The sequence below is a fragment of the Oryx dammah genome, unplaced genomic scaffold (genome assembly GCF_014754425.2).
Source record: "Oryx dammah isolate SB20612 unplaced genomic scaffold, SCBI_Odam_1.1 HiC_scaffold_16, whole genome shotgun sequence".
Lineage (NCBI taxonomy): Eukaryota > Metazoa > Chordata > Mammalia > Artiodactyla > Bovidae > Oryx > Oryx dammah.
In genome coordinates, this window is record NW_024070200.1 from 21818746 (window position 1) to 21839986 (window position 21241).

The 21241-nt window shown below is 37.9% G+C and overlaps 1 protein-coding gene and 1 long non-coding RNA gene across 3 annotated transcripts in view; both read right to left on the minus strand.

The window, feature by feature from the left end:
* MIPOL1 (mirror-image polydactyly 1) overlaps positions 1–21241 on the minus strand; it is a 298374-nt gene that overhangs the window by 9169 nt on the left and 267964 nt on the right. The window lies entirely within an intron of this gene.
* On the minus strand, positions 5822–20686 carry LOC120875067. Its single transcript, XR_005723802.1, has 3 exons — positions 20635–20686; positions 20364–20365; positions 5822–5909 (listed from the first exon to the last, which is right to left on the minus strand). It is a non-coding gene; the product is annotated as an uncharacterized LOC120875067 (long non-coding RNA).

The following is a 21241-nucleotide window of genomic DNA, read 5'->3' on the forward strand; positions in this document are numbered from 1 at the left end:
AAAAATCACAGCAGGATACTCTATGACCCACCTCCCAGAGTAATGAAAATAAAAGCAAAAATAAACAAATGGGACCTAATTAAGCTTAAAAGCTTTTGCACAATGAAGGAAACTATAAGTAAGGTGAAAAGACAGCCTTAAGAATGGGAGAAAATAATAGCAAACAAAGCAATTGACAAAGAATTAATCTCAAAAATATACAAGCAGCTCATGCTGCTCAGTTCCAAAAAAATAAATGACCCAATCAAAAAATGGGCCAAATAACTAAACAGACATTTCTCCAAAGAAGACATACAGATGGCTAACAAACACATGAAAAGATGCTCAACATCACTCATTATCAGAGAAATGCAAATCAAAACCACAATGAGGTACCATCTCACACCAGTCAGAATGGCTGCGATCCAAAAGTCTACAAGCAATAAATGCTGGAGAGGGTGCAGAGAAAAGGGAACCCTCTTACACTGTTGGTGGGAATGCAAGCTAGTACAGCCACTATGGAGAACAGTGTGGAGATTCCTTAAAAAACTGGAAATAGAACTGCCATATGTCCCAGCAATCCCACTGCTGGACATACACACCGAGGAAACCAGAACTGAAAGACACATGTACCCCGATGTTCATTGCAGCACTGTTTATGATAGCTAGGACATGGATGCAACCTGGATGTCCATCAGCAGACGAATGGATAAGAAAGCTGTGGTACAAAAACACAATGGAATATTACTCAGCTATTAAAAAGAATGCATTTGAATCAGTTCTAATGAGGTGGATGAAACTGGAGCCGATTATACAGAGGCAAGTAAGTCAGAAAGAAAAACACCAATACAGTATATTAACACATATATATGGAATTTAGAAAGATGGTAACGATGACCCTATATGCAAGACAGCAAAAGAGACACAGATGTAAAGAACAGACTTTTGGATTCTGTGGGAGAAGGTGAGGGTGGGATGATTTGAGAGAATAGCATTGAAACATGTATATTATCATATGTGAAATAGATCACCAGTCCAGGTTCAATGCATGAGACAGGTGCTCAGGGCTGGTGCCCTGAGATGACCCTGAGGGATGGGATGGGGAGGGAGGTGGGAGGGAGGTTCAGGATGGGGAACACATGTACACCTATATCTGATTCATGTCAGTGTATGGCAAAAACAAATACAATATTGTAAAGTAATTAGCCTCCAATTAAAATAAATAAATTAAAAAATAAAAATAAAAAATAAATACAGGAAGAAAGGGGAAAAGAAGTCATGGTGAAGAAAGTGGAAACAACTAGCAGAAAATGGTGAGAATGGGAAACTGAATAATAGTAACATGGTTAAAATTATTTCTTATATTACTAGGAAATAAATCTCTTTGGATCTTCCACACATCTGTCTAGATCTATCCTTCACATCATTACCCTATCTGATTTCCTATATGAACTGGTATCAAAATGTTAAAAGAACTGCCATGTCCTTACTAGGTTATTTTTTTCAAGGTTAATATTTTTGGCTATAAAAATGGTTTTGCATATTAGAGTTAATAGACTATCACCATATTGATTATTCTTTGTGCAGGTTCTTCAGCATGTCTAGGTTTTTAAAAATACTGAGTCTGATCTAATAATTCAGGTTAATCAATTAGAAAGGAAAGTGGGATTGATATTTCTCTCGATCTAGAATTTACTTCTATATGAATGCTGCCATATTTCACTACTGGCTTACGCAGAGTTTTAGTGCAAATGACTCTACGCTGACCTGTTTTGCCTACCAATCCAAGCCAAGTCAAGTCTATTCTATTCTGGACATGGACAACTAATATTTTTGTATCAGTTATTTATTGCTATGTAATAAAGCACCCAGGGCTTTCCTATAGCTCAGATGATAAATAATCTGCCTGCAGGGGAGGAGACCTGGGTTCGATCCCTGGGTTGGGAAGATACCCTGGAGAAGGGAAAGGCTACCCACTCCAGCAGTATTCTTGCCTGGAGAATGCCATGGACAGAGGAGCCTGGCGTGCTACAGTCCACGGGGTTGTAAAGAGTCAGACACGACGAAGTGACTAACACTACTACTTCTATTAAACCACCCAAAACTTGGTGGCTTAAAACAACAGCTATTTTACTTAATCATGCTAACGTGGGCTTGCTGCAGCTGGATGTTCACTTGCCTGACAGTTGGTGTTGAATTCTGGCTAGGACTTGCCTCTTAAGGATCTCACGCCCAGGCTTATTTACATGGTGAGCATGAGTTACCAAGAGCTGGGAACAAGGGTGACTGAGGCCTTGTTCAGAAGTTGTACAACATCATTTGGTTTATTTTATTGGGTCAAAGGGAGTCACAGGCCACCCTAGATTCAAAGGGTGGGGGAATAGATTTTACCTTCGACCAGAGCAACTGCAAAAAAATTGTGGCCGTGTTGATCCTAAATGTTACGTGATTGTAAAAAAAAAAAAAAAAGGCTACCAAATGTAACTACATTTTACAATAAAACAAAGCTTTAACCTCAATCTGAATCTCCAATAGAGGAATTTCAGGTATAACTTGACAGGTGTTACAAAAGATACATTTTGGAACTTGCAGTATCTCTTAAACAACACCAAGGGTGTGACTATCATCTCTGTCAGATAAGATTGTTTCTATCTGTTGTCAACTGGGTATATTTTGCTGGATCTACATTTATTTAAAAAAGAAAAGCAAAATAAAAAAGTTTGGTACATGCAATCAATATTTAGTTTTAAAAGATGTTACTAACCATTTATTAATTTGCTGATTTCTACCATAACTTTCAATTTAATCAAACCTAATTCAATTCTTTCCTCCAAATCTACTTGCTGTGTAAAAATATTTTGCTTTTAGAATTAATAATACAGGAAATAATATGGATAGATTAATTTAGCTCTTCAGATATGTCATTATATCAAGAACTATCATTCATTTTTATTTATTCATTTATTTTTTGGGCTCCAAAATCACTGCAGATGGTGACTGCAGCCATGAAATTAAAAGACGCTTACTCCTTGGAAGAAAAGTTATGACCAACCTAGATAGCATATTCAAAAGCAGAGACATTACTTTGCCGACTAAGGTCCGTCTAGTCAAGGCTATGGTTTTTCCAGTGGTCATGTATGGATGTGAGAGTTGGACTGTGAAGAAGGCTGAGTGCCAAAGAATTGATGCTTTTGAACTGTGGCATTGGAGAAGACTCTTGAGAGTCCCTTGGACTGCAAGGAGATCCAACCAGTCCATTCTGAAGGAGATCAACCCTGGAATTTCTTTGGAAGGAATGATGCAAAGCTGAAACTCCAGTACTTTGGCCACCTCATGCGAAGAGTTGACTCATTGGAAAAGACTCTGATGCTGGGAGGGATTGGGGGCAGGAGGAGAAGAGGACAACAGAAGATGAGATGGCTGGATGGCATCACGGACTCGATGGACGTGAGTCTGAGTGAACTCTGGGAGTTGGTGATGGACAGGGAGGCCTGGCGTGCTGTGATTCATGGGGTCGCAAAGAGTCGGACACGACTGAGCGACCGAACTAAACTGAACTGATCATTCATTTATTCATAAATACTTGAGTATTTATTTTGTGAATGGCACCTTCTAAGCAGTTGTGTTCAAAAGAGTTTTTAATGTGTCTACTGTAGGTGTGTGTTGTATCAAGTTTTTTTTTTTTAATACAAAATCCTCTGTAAAGATGTTCCACAAAAGGAATTTTCAGCTATGTCATGATATAATGAGTCCAGGCTATACCTTTTGCAAATAGTTCTAAGATTATAAGCATTGTGAACAAGAGGTGTATTAACAAGAAGATAATGAGAAAGTAGGAATAAGATGTTCTTAGACACCACAATTTTGGGTCATTTAATTTTCAGTACTTCGTTTAGCTCCACTTTTAGATGTACATTAACAGTAAGAAACTGTTTTTCACCTTGAAATTAAATAATAAACTTGGATTTATCTTTGAGATAAAACAGAGCATAGAAAAAACTTAGTACATGTATATTCAATAGTGCTTAGATTAGATATATGACATTTCTTATTCAATGTCATTAATATATAAGGTGAAGTGAAAAGTGAAGTGAAGTGAAAGTCGCTCAGTTGTGTCTGACTCTGCGACCTCATAGACTATACAGTCCAAGGAATTCTCCAGGCCAGAATACTGGAGTGGGTAGCCTTTCCCTTCTCAAGGGGATCCTCCCAACCTAGGGATTGAACCCAGGTCTCTCGCATTGCAGGCGGATTCTTTACCAGCTGAGCCACAAGGGAAGCCCAAGAAGACTGGAGTGGGTAGCCTATCCCTTCTCCAGCGGATCTTCCCGACCCAGAAATCGAACTGGGGTCTCCTGCATCGCAGGCAGATTTTTTTACCAACCGAGCTATCAGGGTAGACAGGGCAATGAAAAGTTACCTATATTTTAAACACAGACTAACATTTGCTATTTTCTATGTAACCTTGAAAAATTAGTTTCACTAAACAATCATTATATCAATTAGCATCAATTTAGATGACTAATAAACATAAAAGTTGGAAAAACAACAGCCGAAATACATAAAGCTTGGCCTTATTGTTATTTCATCCCACTTAAAAATTAAAATGGAGAAGAATCAAAGCTATATTTCCTTCTTTACAGGATCTTTAAGGTAATTCTCCTTCAAGTTTTAGATTTTAAATGGATAATTTTGGTATAATTATATCCAGGGCTTAATTAAGTCTTTGTTAGTAAGTTAGATGTCTAGATAGTCTGCTGGATTCCAACTGTCCAAGGCAGTGCTAGTGCAGTAGATGATACTATTAGGAAAGTACTTACTGAAGATAATGGAGTTATTTTGCTTAAGCCTCTAACTTAACATAATAAAGTGATTGAGATAATAGAATGAATTAAGATCAAGTGACAATTTTATTGGGCTCTTTAACTGTCTATCAGAGGATATTTAAACCATATGTAAGATTCCCAAGAAAACTCAACGCCAGTAACAACCTCATGAAGCTCCATGAAGGCTGGGACATTATGTGTTTTGTTCATAAATGTATTCTTGTAACTAGCAGAATAGGCTCTCAAAAATCAACAGGACATTATTTATTTGTGAATAAATATTATATACACAGGCATATGTTAAGGGTCTCTGCAGAAGCATACTGAATGATAAAATAGTTATTTGAAAAGAATGTAGGGAGTTTGGGGACTTGGTGGGAAAGATGTTAAATGAAATTTCACTCTTAGAACCAAGGTTATGCTTTTTGTATCAGGAGGAATTCTGTCAATGTGATAAGAATAAATTATTAATTCCCAAACCCAGCAATTCCAGCTCTTCTTTTTGACTTCGTAACTTATAAGGAGAAAAAAATGAAGCATACAAAGGGATAAAATTGCTATAGATGCACCTTCTATGGGAGAAGCATCAGAGTCAAAAACAAGCAGGTACATGACAAGGTAGGGAAAACAAACTGAAAATAAGGGGAAAAATTTTTAACTATTCCATTAAAAACTCTTGATTTAGAAGAATTGAAAAAGGGATACGTTAGTGGTATTTTTAAAAAGAAAACAAATTTCGGCCAGTTCCTTTTCCGATTCTTGTGTTTTCTCCCTGCTCTGCAGCTTCTAGGATAGTCCTAGTGATGGAACCAGATGCCATGATCTTAGTTTTTTGCATGTTGAATTTTAAGCCAGCTTTTTCACTCTCTTCTTTCACCTTCATCAAGAGGTACTTTAGTTCCTCTTCACTTTCTGCCATCAGGGTGGTGTCATCTGCATATATGAGGTTACTGATACTTCTCCCAGCAGTCTTGACTCCAGCTTGAGCTTCAATCAGCCCAGCATTTCACATGAAGCAGACATTTTTTCTGGAACTCCTTTGCTTTCTCCAAGATCCAGCAAATGTTGGCAATTTGGATCTCTGGTCCCTTTGCCTTTTCGAAACTCAGCTTGTATATCTAGAAGTTTGGGTTTACATACTTCTGAAGACCAGCTTGAAGAATTTTGAGCATAATCTTGCTAGCATGTGAAATGAGTGCAACTGTATGGTAGTTTGGACATTCTTTGGCACTGCCTTTCTTTGGGACTGGAATGAAAACTGACCTTTTCCAGTCCTGTGGCTATTGCTGTGTTTTCCAAAATTTCTGACACACTGAGTGCAGATCTTTAACAGCATCATCTTTTAGGATTTGAAATAGTTCAGTTGGATTTGATCACCTCTATTAGCTTTGTTCATAGTAATGCTTTCTAAGCCCCACTTGACTTCACACTCCAGGACGTCCAGCTATAGGTGAGTGATCACATTACTGTGATTATCTGGGTCATTAGGACCTTTTTTGTATAGCTCTTCTGTGAATTCTTGCCACCTCCTCCTAGTCTCTTCTTCTGTTACGTCCTTATCATTTCTGTCCTTTATCATGCCCATCTCTCATGAAATGCTCTGTTGATATCTCTAATTCTCCTGAAGAGATCTCTAGTCTTCTCCATTCTATTGTTTTCCTCTATTTCTTTGCATTGTTCATTTAAGATAGCCTTCTTAACTATCTGTGCTATTCTCTGGAACTCTGCATTCGGTTGGGTATGTCTTTCCCTTTCTCCCTTGCTTTTTGCTTTTCTTCTTTCCTCAGCTATGTGTAAAGCCTCTTCACACAACCACTTTGCCTTTGTGCATTTCATTTTCTTTGGGATGATTTTGGTCACTGCCTCCTGTACAATATTACAAACCTTCGTTCACAGTTTTTCAGGCACTTTGTCTACCAGATCTAACCCTTGAAGCCACTTGTCACTTCCACTGTATAGTAATAGGGGTGTGATTTAGGTCATACCTGAATAGTGGTTTTCCCTACTTTCTTCAATTTAAGCTTGAATTTTGCATTAAGGAGCTCATGATCTTAGCCACAGTCAACTCTTGGTATTGTTTGACTATATAGAGTTTCTCCATTTCAGCTGCAAAGTACATATCAATCTGGTTTCGGTACTTACCATCTGGTGATGTCCATGTGTACAGTCATCTCTTGTGTTGTTGGAAGAGGGTGTTTGCTATGACAAGCGTGTTCTATTAACAAATGTGTTCTGTTAGCCTTTGCCCTGCTTTATTTTGTACTCCAAGGCCAAATTGCCTTTTATTCCGGGTATCTCTTGACTTCCTACTTTTGCATTCCAATCCCCTATGATGCAAAGGACATCTTTTTTGGTGTTAGGTCTAGGTGTTGTAGGTCTTCCTAGAATTGGTGAACTTAAGCTTCTTTGGCATCAGTGGTTGGGGCACAGACTTGGATTACTATGATGCTGAATGGTTTGTCTTGGAAACGAAACCAAGATCATGCTGTTGTTTTTGAGACTGCATGCAGGTACTGTATTTTGGACAGTTTTGATTGACTATGAGGGTGTCTCCATTTCTTCTAAGGGATTCTTGCCCGAAATAATAGATACTGTGGTCATCTGAATTAAATTCACCCATTCCTATCCACTTTAGTTCACTGATCCCTAAAATGAAACTATTGCCATCTCCTGCTTGACTATGTCCAATTTACCTTGATTCACGGACTGAACATTCCAGGTTCCTATGCAATATTTTTTTTACAGCATCGGACTTTACTTTCACCACCAGACACATTCACATCTGAGCGTCGTTTCTGCTTTGGTCCAAATGCTACATTCTTTCTGGAGTTATTAGTAACTACCCTCCCCACTCTTCCCCAGTACCATATTGGACACCTTCCATCCTGGGGGGCTCATCTTCTGGTGTAATATCTTTTTGCCTTTATATACTGTTCATGGGGTTTTCCAGGCAAGAATATTGAAGTGGGTTGCCATTTTCTTCTCTAGCGGACCACACTTAGTCAGAGCTCTTTACTATGATCTATCTGTCTTGGGTGTCCCTGCACCGCATGGCTCACAGCTTCATTGTTACATAAGGGCCTTCACCATGACAAGGCTGTGATCCATGAAGGGGAAGGCACACAGAAGACCTTTATTTCTTTTAGATGAAAGACTACTGATTACATCACTCTTCTATTTAAAATATAATAGTTTCACTATAAATTTTTAGAGTGTCTTTTGTTAAAAATTAAGGATGATAAGTCATTTTCTTTTCAGTACTGTTTTAAAAACTTCAATTATATTCTCCTAAAAGTTTTTTTCCCCCCCTATGAAGAAATTGATCCTTGGTTTCAAGATAAGGATACAGTAAATAAAAGTTTGAAGTTAATCTAATTCATGATATCATTAGATAGCTAGAGAGTCACTGCTTTTGTCAGTTTAAAATCGTATGTTACAATACTTATTTTATATACAGTCTAATTTTAATATGAATGAGAAAAATTAATCTTTCTAAAATATCAAAATTTAGCTAAGCAATATAATCATGAAAAAGAAGATTTCTCTGAAAAGTTTATGATGCATACTGGTCATAAAACATACACTATTTACTTACAGTTGCCATGAGAACATATTAAAGGAAAATGTTTATAAAGATTTATACTAATACATATATAAAAGAATAAAAGAGGTTTATATTTTCATCTATCTCTAAAGAGTGTCTATCCCAACCATATACACATTTTTTGGGTAATTTATGGATAAGGAATTCTGAACGCCTTCAAAGAGAGCATTTATAAGTTTCATTTCTTCCTGATTTTTGATTTTTATATGCCTTTGTAAATATAATTACTATTCTTTAATATCCATTCACTTCACAGCTAATACTTTCAAGCAACAGAGAAGACAAAATTAAATTGCATGTATCTTTCTTTTATGTATTAAAGTGTTAATATTAAGGATGAATGAACTTTATTCTCAGTATCTAGATTAGTCACTGGTGGCAAGTTAGTGACTTATATGCAGAGTACACCATGTGAAATGCCAGACTGGATGAATCACAAGTTAGAATCAAGATTGCTGGAAGAAATAACAACCTCAGATATGCAGATGATACCACTCTAATGGTAAAAAGTGTAAAGGAACTAAAGAGCCTTTTGATGAGGGTGAAAGAGGAGAATGAAAAAGCTGGCTTGAAATTCAACATGCAAAAAACGAAGACCATGTCATCTGGTCCCATCACATCAAGGCAAACAGAAGGGGAAAAAGTAGAAGTAGTTTTTGGGCTGCAGACCGTGGCCATGAAATTAAAAGACACTTGCTCCTTGGAACGAAAGCTATGGCAAACCTAAACAGCATACTAAAAAGCAGAGACATCACTTTGCTGACAAAGGTCTGTATAGTTAAAACTATGGTTTTTCCAGTAGTCATGTATGGATGTGAGAGTTGAACCATAAAGAAAGCTGAAGGCTAAAGAATTGATGCTTTTGAACTGTGGTGCTGGAGAAGACTCTTGAGAGTCCCTTGGACTGCAAGGAGATGAAACCAGTCAATCCTAAAGGAAATCAACCCTGAATATTCACTGGAAGACCTGTTGCTGAAGCTGATGCTTCAATACTTCAGTCACCTGATAAGGAGAGCTGACTCACTGGAAAAGACTCTGATGCTGGAAAAGACTGAAGGAAGAGGAAGAGGGCGGCAGGGAATGAGATAGATGGCATCATCGACTCAATGGACATTAATTTGAGCAAACTCTGGAAGGTAGTGGAGAACAGAGGAGCCTGGTATGCTACATAGTCTAAGGGGTCTCAAAGAGTTGGACACCACTTATTGACTGAACAACATCAATAAGTTAGTTACACAGACACGCATCCACTCTTTCGAGCTGTGTCTGTGTGTGCTTAGTCGCTCAGTCATGTCTGCTGCTGCTGCTAAGTCACTTCAGTCATGCCTAACTCTTTGGTATCCCATGGACTGTAGCCCCCAAGGCTCCTCTGCCCATATAATTCTCCAGGCAAGAATACTGGAGAGGGTTGCCATTTGCCACTCCGGGGGATCTTCCCCACCCATAGATCTAACCTACGTCTCTTGTATCTGCTGCATTGGCAGGTGGATTCCAGGTGGTGCTAGTGATTAAAGCATCTGCTTGCCAGTGCAGGAGACCATAAGAGAAGTGGGTTTGATCCCTGGGTTGGGAAGATCCCTGGTGGAGGAAGCAAGCTGACAGAATACTATTAAATTGTAACAGGGACTGAGTTACAAAGATCTGAAATGTGAATTACTCTTATGTTCAAATTTGCTTACAGTGAGTAATTCATTCACTGAGGTGGATTTTTTTTTTTACATAATTTTCTTTAGACTTACCGTATTTGTAGTGTTAGCAATACATACAGATTTGTATATTCTAGAAACTACCTTGAATTTGTCACAAATAACAACAAATAAGGCCTCATATATTTATAATGATCATGATTTACAGAGTATTAGAGGGAAATGTGGGCTTCCCAGGTGGTGCTAGTGGTAAAGAACCCACTTACCAATGCGGGGGACATAAGAGACGTGGGTTTGATCCCTGGATCAGGAAGATCCCCTGGAAGAAAGCATGGCAACCCACTGCAGTATTCTTGCCTGGAGAATCCCACCGACAGAGGAGTCTGGCAGGTTACATTCCATAGGATCACAAAGGACTGACTCAGCATACATGCATGCAGAGGGAAATTTGTATGGTCAGTAAAAACTATTCTCTTAATTGAGAGCAATTCCCATCTGGTTGTGAAGAGCTGAGCCTTAAACCTGCCTTCTGATAAAATCCTAAAGGTTTTTCTAATAGTCTATAAGGTATCATACATGAAAAGTATCATTTGTTATTTTTCCTTAAACTAGGTTTGGGTAATACAGTAATGTTTATATCTTCTCGTGTGTGTTTTGTTACTTAAATTTAGTGGAACTACTTCTTTGAGTAAATAATCCAGCTGGTATTAATGAATAATTGCTGTAAATCTTTGCTAGTAGCCTGGCATCATCATGTGCCTTGTAAAACAAAATAATTATAAAAATTTCTTCTACATCTGCTCTCTGCCCCATATATCCGGACTTTTAAATATTCACCCACCAGCTCGGTTCAGACAGTTCTTCCCAATACTATCAGCTCAGGAACTGATCTGCTGTTTGCCCAGTAGAGGAGTTACATATTGCCTTTTGAAGAATGACACCTCAGACCACAGCCTTGACATCTGGCCTATTTTTGAATGGCTTCAGATTTAGCTCTTAAGAATAATCTATATCATCCGGAATGACTTTGGGCATTCTGACTTTTAGCACTAAACTCCACAGAAAGAGTTTAATTAGGTGGGAAAGTTATATAATTTAAACTGTTATCATTCTAAAGACATTCTCAGGGTATTTCTGCTCTTCCCAGAGAAGATTCCTTAGAAGCCTTTTCCTTCTTTTGCTCTTCAGTTACTGGAAGCCAGTTTTGATGAGTTTTATATCTGCCATCTGACAGCACTGTTCTCAAACATAGTTTTTCTCCTAAGTTTATAAGTTAGGGTTACACAAAAAGAAAATGAAATACATTTTCAGTGCTGAAGTAAAGACATTCTATTAATGGCACTGTGTTGTTCCTATCTCTTGGGAAGAAAATCTTAAAATATCGACTACTTCTTTACCCTGCACATCCCGTCAGTCACCAAATTACATTGTTTTCCTCTATGGTGATCCTGGTATGAATTCCTTCCTCCTGTTCTCACTGCTACCAGCCCACATCAGCATATCAGTTCTCTATACTATTAAATTGTAGTGCTTCTTGGCTGGTACTCGTATCTCTAAAACCAACCTGCTGCAATTAATCTTCCACAATACTAAGCGGGACTGATGTTCTAAAATGCTATTTCCATCACGTAACCTTTGCTACTTTCAAAACTCTTCAATGGTTTCTTATTCCCTATCACCTGAAATCTAAATGCCTTTGCATACTTTTGAAGGCTCTCAGTAGTTCAGCCCTGCCTCGCCCATGTGACGTCATCCCACTGGAACCTCCGCTCCTGCGGGGCTGACCTTTGGACTGGCTCCTCTCCAGTACTCCACTCACACTTGTACCTTTGCTTCATTTATGCTCTTTCTCTCCTCTTTTATCCTTTCTTCCTTCCTCTCTGCTTCTGTGTCTCCCACTCATTCTATAGGTCTTCCTTTTCTCTGTATTATCTGCACTGAACAATTAACAAGCTCTTCCAAGCTCTTCGATACCAGTCAATGAAATAATAAAAAAGGGAAATAAATATATAAATATGTTATTAGCTTTATATACAGATGAAAGATGGCAGATACCCTCACAATTTCACTTTGGAATCTGTGCCCTTTCCAAGGCATTTAGCTATAAAGGCTTCCATCATGGCTCAGTGGCAAAGAATCCAGCTGCCAAGCAGGAGACGCTGGTTCAATCCCTGGGTCGGGAAGATCCACTGGAGAAGGAAATGGCAACCCGCTCTAGTATTCTTGCCTGTGAAATCCCAAGGACAGAGGAGCCTGGTGGGCTATAGTCCGTGGGGTGGCAAAAGAGTGAGACACAACTTAGCAACTGAACAACAACAACAACATATTCACTGCAGCAGCATTTGGAAACAACTTAATACCAATGCTGTAAATGTCTTGTGGGCAAGAGCTGTATAGCATACTGTTCGTTTATTCCACCAAATCTGAGTGCTAAATACAGAAAACAAATTCTTTGTGAAGTGTCTTTCTCTGTATCTTATAATAACATGTGCTCAGTTGCTCAACTGTGTTCATGGAATTTTCCAGGCAAGAATACTGGTGTGGGTTGCCATTTCCTACTCCAGGGGCTCTTCCCCACCCAGGGACTGAACCATGTCTTTTGTATCTTCTCCCCTGGCAGGCTGATTCTTTACACTGTGCCACCTGGGAAGCCCATATCATGATAGTAACAGAGATGAAAATAAAATTCAAACTCATTGATTCCTCCCTATTACTGGTCTGTATTTTCACTCAAATCCCATATCTTTACTTTCCAAGAAAAGATAAAATAATTTAAATTTCATATGGTAGTCTGACTAACAAGAAACACAGGAAACTATTTGCATTAATGCCTACAAGGAAATGGCTAGAAGAAAAAGCATTACCAGATATAAAGAAACAAGTTGGAAGAATTAATCTTACTCATAATTGTTATCTTCTCCGAAAGTCCCCATAGGCAGTGTGCTTCTAATGCTACGTGCATGAGTGCATGCTCAGCTCAGGAGCTAAGTCGTGTCTGACTCTTTGTGACCCCATGGATGCTAGGCTGCCAGGCTCCTCTGTCCATGGGATGTCCCAGGCAAGAACACTAGAGTGGGCTGCCATTTCCTTCTCCAGGGGAATGTTCCCAACCCAGGGACTGAACCCACGTCTCCTGCATTAGCAGGCAGATTCTTTACCACTGAGTCACTAGGGAAGCCTCTACTGATATGTACATACACTCAAAGACTTAAATCCCTCATATGTACCTGTCAAAAGTGCACTATTTTGACATGCTTACTGAGAACAGAGGATAACTTACTATCCTCAAAGCAAGCTAACTCCTGTCTAAACTTTCTCTCTCAATCTGAACTACTGTAGGATGGCTCTTTGATGGAAAGCATACTCTGCTTTTTCCAACATCATTCTGCGCTATTACATGCCAGTGTCTCTGAAGGCTATAAAAAGAGCCATATTAACAAAGTATAGATATTTTGAATAAAAAGATTCTCAGTCCTTTATCTAAAAATCTAGCTATCACTACATATGCTGGGCTTCCCTCATAGCTCAGTCAGTAAAGAATCCGCCTGCAATACGGGAGACCTGGGTTCGATTTTTAGGTTGGGGAAGATCCCCTGGAGAAGGAAATGGCAACCCACCCCAGTATTCTTGCGTGGAGAATCCCATGGACACAGGAGCCTGGCAGGCTGCAGTCTATGGGTCGCACGAGTTGGACACGACTTAGTGACTAAACCTCCACCACCACATATACTTATGAATGTGCCTGGTTACTCAGTTGTGTCTAACTCTGCAACCTGCCAGGTCTGCAGGCACCTGGTCTGCAGCCTGCCAGGGTCCTCTGTCCATGGAAGTTTCCAGGCAATAATACAAGAGGGGGTGCCATTTTCTACTCCAGGGAATCTTCCCAACCCAGGGGTCGAACCTGCAGCTCTGTGTCTCTTGCATTTGCAGGTGGAATCTTTACCACAGTGTCACCTGGAAAGCCTTGTATACTCTTATATATGGCTTTTAAACAATTTAGGTTATTATTATAATAGAAGGTATTAAAATGTGTTTTATAATTAGAGGGCAAGATGAAGTATTACCTGTATACTATAAAAAAAACCCTAGTACCATATTTCTCTTTTTGATACAACTGAAGAAATTTAAAATCTGCTGCTATTCCTCAATGGCTTCTCTACAAATGACCTAACTATATTCTTAATTAACAGAAACCTTTTCTAACAATTCTAAATACTTTTGAATTCAACAATTCGACTTCTAGGAATTTGTGTCTCCTACAATAACTACAGATATGTGCAAACATTTAGACGCGAGTAGGTTCACTGCAGCAGTACTTTAAAACTAGTAACAATAGATTTAAAGTCATTTGAATTACTTAGTAAAACATTATGTATAATGACATAGAAAGTTAATCATGACATATCAAGTGAATCAGGAAATCTGTATGTACTATATAAAAACATTTTTTAAAAATGTCAAGTTGTTTAGTAATATTTTAAGTGAAGTGAAGTGAAGTGAAGTGAAGTTGCTCAGTCGTGTCCGACTCTTTGCGACCGCGTGGACTGTAGACTACCAGGCTTCTCTGTCCATGGAATTTTCCAGGCAAGAATACTGGAGTGGGTTGCCATTAGTGTATATTAGTTTAGTAATTTCCATATATATATATATATATATATCTCATGGTTATAAAGCATTTAAAAATATTTGGCCTAAAACAATATCATGTAACATTTCTCTTGATAAAAATGACACATGTACTTAACTACTAGTGAACAAGGGGTCATTAAAAAGAAAAAAAATGCAACCTGCCTCTATTTCCAGTCTTATTTTTTGTTGAGCTGTCCACATGTTTGAGGATCCAACAAGGCTGACAGACAGCTTATGAGGCTTAAAAGTTACCTGTGGCTATAAACTAGTTTTATTCAGTATGTGTATTTTGCAGGTTTAAAAGTTTTACTTCTTACTAGCTAGACACTTCCCAGAAAAATAAATGAAGGGGACATAGGGTACACAAAGATGGAATAACTATTATTTCACTGTTTTTTAATGTCATAAATCAAGGTCATACAATTTTGCCAATTAAGTTTTTACAATATTTAAAAATACTATTTGAACTGAAGGAGACTTTTTTACATCGTCAAGGCTTCCTCAGGTACTTTCCTTTAATCTCATACCCAAATGAGGCCAATCCAGCAACTAAGAGCTCAAACCTCTCACTGTGTTTTGATCCTGTTTGTTCTCTCCTTGCAGGATATTTGCTTTGGAAGAGATTTATAGCTGAAGAACTATGACTTAAACAGCTTATTTGCTAAGATAAACCAACCTGCATTAATATTAAGGTTTAAAAAAAAAATTACTACTGGACTGCTAATTAATAAAAACAACCCCTTCTTTAAAAGGAAAAAAGAAGTACACAGAGATCAAGTTTATAAATAATTCTAATACTTTTTCTAGACAGATAATCACAAGTAATAATTTTAAAAAATCCTCCAATAAACAACATAATAAACCTGAACTGTAAAAGAAAAAAAAGTCTTTGTTAAAAAATAAAAATAAAAACAAAGTTTTAAACAGAAAAATGTTCATGGTACATATAATAAAAAGCTTATTTACTACCCAAAGAGTTCTTACAAATCAATAAAAAGTGATTAACAGTTCAGTATAAAAATAGGAAAAGGTCATGAACAACAGTTAACATAAAAAGAAAAATAAACTGCAATAAATATTTAAAATTGTTTAACTTTATTCATAATTAATAGAAGACATTAAAATGAGATATTTTTCATCTTTCAGAGTGGAAGGCTAAGAACTTTGATAATACTAAATAGTGTATTAAATACACTATTTAAATACTAAATAGCTTAGGGAGTAAGCATTCTCACAGATTAGTAGTTGCTGACATAACTTTTTAATAGAACAATTTGGCAATATTTAGAATTAAAAGGGGACAAAGGGGCGAAAGAGGATGAGATGGTTGGATGGCATCACCAACTTGATGGACATGAGTTGAGCAAGTTCCGGGAGCTGGTGATGAACAGGGAAGCCTGGCGTGCTGCAGTCCACAAGGTCGCAAAGAGTTGGACATGACTGAGCGACTGAACTGACTGAGTTAAAAAGACACATTTTTTTAACCTTAAAATTTTTATTTCTAGAAATTTATCTAGCTAAAGGACTATACAGAAATATGCTTAAGGAAGGCTGATCACTTGTAGCATAGTTTGTAACAGCAAATTTTAAAAACTCAAGTAAGCAAATTCAAATTCTTTTCTCATAGAAATTGCACCCTAGTCTACAAAAGACATATGTATACAGTAAATTTTTTTTTTAAGCCTCAAAGTATTATTTCACAATGTTCTGTATTGGCTGGGAATTAGCAATTAATGTTTCTATTTTTGGAAAATCTGTAAGGAAGCTGATAATACTTTGGAGATTGAAAATTCAAAGTTAATTTTTTTTTAGTACTATTAAGATACACACATTTGCCTTTTTCTTGGACACATCAGTATACATCCTTCTTCATGGGTAGGCAAAATGCTTTGCTTAAAACAGGGATCATGTTCACAGAATTGCAGTGGAGAAGATCAAAACAACTTAAATATGGGCTCCAGTGAGAACTTGATGCTCTAAAATAATTTGAATTGCTTCTAGCTTCTCTTTAGTAGCTCAACCCTCAAAAGCTAGCTGGAGCCTGTAATAAAAGGACATCGTTTCCAGGGAAAACCACAGAACCCTGTTTCAAAAAAAATCTCTTAGGTGTGGCATTTGACTTTTTCTTTTTACTTAACCCAACTAATAGGTGGTTATGCATCTCAGTAAACAAAAACTTCACTGACTTGTAAGACTGCAGAAAAAAAATGAACAATGGAATAAAGTTTTAGGAAAATGTTGAAACAAAGCAAGCTCCCACTTGTGACAAATCCTTCTTTATAAACTCAGCCTAGTCCACTAGGTTATCACATCATCTGATATTATAAAGTAGCATATATACAACTATCCTGACCAGAGGCCTGACATAAATATTAGCTTGGAGAAGCTAACATTTAATGAAGTTATTAAAACTTCTATTTAAAAATATTTATCACATTTTTGTGATTCTTATATGCCTAAAATTTAAACAACTTTGTCTATGATGCCATAATCTCTTAGAAATACTACTATTAAAGAAGTCAGTAGGAACAGTCACTTTTTCCCACTGATCCTTCCAATCACCGAGGGATAGTCAATATACCATCATAGAGGAAGGAGTGTAATCTTTCCTTTAAATTTCAATAACTGATATTATGAGCACAAACATAATGCAAAGTCTTCACTAGGTAACCTTTTGTTAATTTATCAATTCCAATTTTTTTTCTTATACAAAAGGAAGCTTTATTTATAATTCTTTAATGTGCAATTTGAAAACTGAGAAAACTCCAAAAAACCAAAAGTATTTTTATGTTTGTTGTAACTCTTGTAACAGCAAAACCTGAACAAGGGTGATAATTCATATATTTCACTGCAGAAATACTAATGCTCGATTACAGTATGTTTCTCTACAACAATTGAAGATATTAACTAATAAAGAGAATATACATCATATTACCTTTATGAAATTTGAAAAATTCTAAATTCTGAAACACTAATAGCCCCCAAGTGGGGTTAAATGAAGGGTGTGGATCTGATTAGATTCTGTTTTGTTATTTCTTTAGTAGGTGAATATAGTACATATGCTATAGCATATTCAATATTTAAAAATAAAAATTCGAGAAGGCCTAAATTTTAGACCTTTTTTTTGTGGCACTCTGTAACAGGTAACCAAGACCACTAGCAACATAACCCACAAAATTAATGAAACATATATGCTCTCACAGCCACGAAACCTCCCCTAATTGATCCAAGTCTGATAGAGTATCCTCCTTAAGTTTCCCTGAGTACCTCAAACTTCCTCTTTAGAGCTGTTTACCTGTCAATATCCTTTGCTAGACTGTAAGCTCAGTGATGGCTAGTATTGCTGTCTTTAATTTCATCTACCAGTGATGCTCAGTGTCTACCTCAATGCTTGGTGAATCATACATACTTGATTAAAATAATAATTGAATTGAAGAGAAGAGAAAAGTTTCAGAGAATTTTCTAAGGACCTCCACATGGTTCACTGGAAGTCTCAGTCGTGTCCGACTCTTTGTGACCCCATGGACTATACAGTCCATGGAATTCTCTAGGCCAGAATACCAGAGTGGATAGCCTTTCCCTTCTCCAGGGGATCTTTCTAACCCAGGGATTGAACCCAGGTCTCCTGCACTGCAGGAGGATTCTTTACCAACTGAGCTATCAGGGAAGCCTGCACATAGTTCAAGGTATTTAGAAACGGGCAGGCACTCCTCTCATTCAACTTCTAGCTTGTGAGTGTGTTTAGTCACTCGGTCATGTCCAACTCTTTGTGACCCCACTGTAGCCACCCAGGCTTCTCTGTCCAAGGAATTCTCCAGGCAAGAATACTGGAGTGGGTTGCCAATTCCTACTCTAGGAGATCTTCCTGACCCAGAGAATGAACTTGAGTCTCCTGCATTGGCAGGCAGATCCTTTGCCACTGTGCCACCTGGGAAGCCCAACTTTTATCTTATCATTATTTAATAGCTCTTTTTTATCTTATTTTACCAAAAGATTTTAACAGCTATCCATTCACTGACATTTCTATTGTAGGACAATCATGTTTATTATTATTTCAATTTATTTTTTGGTAATCTTTCACGTTAATGATTACAACTATTTGTCTTTTTAAGTTAAATATTTTAAATACTTATATTTGGTAACAAATTTTTGCTGAATCTTCATTGCTATTGACATTTGTTTTTAAACTGTGTACAATTATTAATAGCATCAATATCAACAATGAACAGTTCTGAAGTCCTAATAGTACTGCTACACTTCAGTATGTTGTCCAATAACACTAACTGGTTTTCTATATTCACCACAGCAGAGCATTCCCCTTTCCCATTATTTTATTTTTCTCATTTTTATCGGTAGGACTGGCTTAAATCTTGACTCAGATTCTCTGTATTCATTTATATTTCAAAGAGATAAAAATCTAACTCTTCTTCCCTTGTTTCTTATACTAGCTAGTGGCACTCTGAAGTTTAAAATTCCAATTTCTAAAATAAGTAGGAACCGGGAGCACCACAGACAGATCGAGCTAACTGCCCTGTTCGTGATCTTTTATGTTTCTGAATATGCATGATTCCTGGTACTTAATTTTGGCTCAGGCTTTGGTTTCTTTAGAAGTTTTGACCTTGCCATGACCTTTGGTTTCTTTAAATAGGATTCTGTACATTTTCAGAGGATTGAGATGATTTACTAAGGTCAGAGTGTGGTTGGGCATTTTACCACTGCTCATGAAACAATATGAGCAACTGAATGTCGTAGACACCACAAATTCTTAGCTCCCTCAGTTCAGTTCAGTCACTCAGTTGTTTCCAACTCTTTGCGACCCCATGAATTGCAGCACGCCAGGCCTCCCAGTCCATCACCAGCTCCCGGAGTTCACTCAAACTCATGTCCATCGAGTCGGTGATGCCATCCAGCCATCTCATCCACTGTCGTCCCCTACTTCTTCCTCCCCCAATCCCTCCCAGCATCAGGGTCTTTTCCAATAAGTCAACTACTTTGCATGAGGTGGCCAAAGTATTGAAGCTTCAGCATTAGTCCTTCCAATGAACACCCAGGACTGATCTCCTCTAGGATGGACTGGCTGGATCTCCTTGCAGTCCAAGGGACTCCCAAGAGTCTTCTCCAACACCACAGTTCAAAAGCATCAATTCTTTAGCACTCAGCTTTCTTCATAGTCCAAATCTCACATCCATACATGACCACTGGAGAAACCATAGCCTTGACTAGATGGACCTTTGTTGGCAAAGTAATGTCTCTGCTTTTCAATATGCTATCTAGGTTGGTCATAACTTTTCTTCCAAGGAGTAAGCATCTTTTAATTTCATGGCTGCAATCACCATCTGCAGTGATTCTGGAGCTCAAAAAAATAAAGTCTGACACTGTTTCCACTGTTTCCCCATCTATTTCCCATGAAGTGATGGGACTGGATGCCATGATCTTCGTTTTCTGAATGTTGAGCTTTAAGCCAACTTTTTTTCTCCCCTCTTTCAGTTTCATCAAGAGACTTTTTAGTTCCTCTTCACTTTCTGCCATAAGGGTGGTGTCATCTGCGTATCTGAAGTTATTGATATTTCTCCCGGCAATCTTGATTCCAGCTTGTGCTTCTTCCAACTCAGCGTTTCTCATGATGTACTCTGCGTACACGTTAAATAAGCAGGGTGACAACATACAGCTTTGATGTACTCCTTTTCCTATTTGGAACCAGTCTGTTGTTTCATGTCCAGTTCTAACTGTTGCTTCCTGACCTGCATATAGGTTTCTCAAGAGGCAGGTCAGGTGGTCTGGTATTCCTGTCTCTTTCAGAATTTTCCACAGTTTCTTGTGATCCACACAGTCAAAGGCTTTGGCATAGTCAATAAAGCAGAAATAGATGTTTTTCTAGAACTCTCTTGCTTTTTTGATGATCCAGAGGATGTTGGTAATTTGATCTCTGGTTCCTCTGCCTTTTCAAAACCAGCTTGAACATCTGGAAGTTCACGGTTCACGTATTGCTGAAGCCTGGCTTGGAGAATTTTGAGCATTACTTTACTAGCGTGTGAGATGAGTGCAATTGTGCGGTAGTTTGAGCATTCTTTGGCATTGCCTTTCTTTGGGATTGGAATGAAAACTGACCTTTTCCAGTCCTGTGGCCACTGCTGAGTTTTCCAAATTTGCTGGAATACTGAGTGTAGCACTTTCATAGCATCATCTTTTAGGATTTGAAATAGCTCAACTGGAATTCCATCACCTCCACTAGCTTTGTTCGTAGTGATGCTTTCTAAGGCCCACTTGACTTCACATTCCAGGATGTCTGGCTCTAGGTGAGTGATCACACCATCGTGATTATCTTAGCTCCCTAAGGCCCAATAAAAATAACTTAACCTTCTGAAAACTTTGAGGAAGGTGGCTTCTGACATGGCTTCCAATGAGGCTTGCCTTCTGGTATTTACACCATTGTGTAATGCCCTCCCCATTGGTGGGGACTGAACCCAAGGATTTGGTTCTAATGAACAGAACATGGCAAAAGTGATGGAATGTCACCTCTAAGACTGCTAGAAAAGGCTGTGACTTCCATTCTGCTA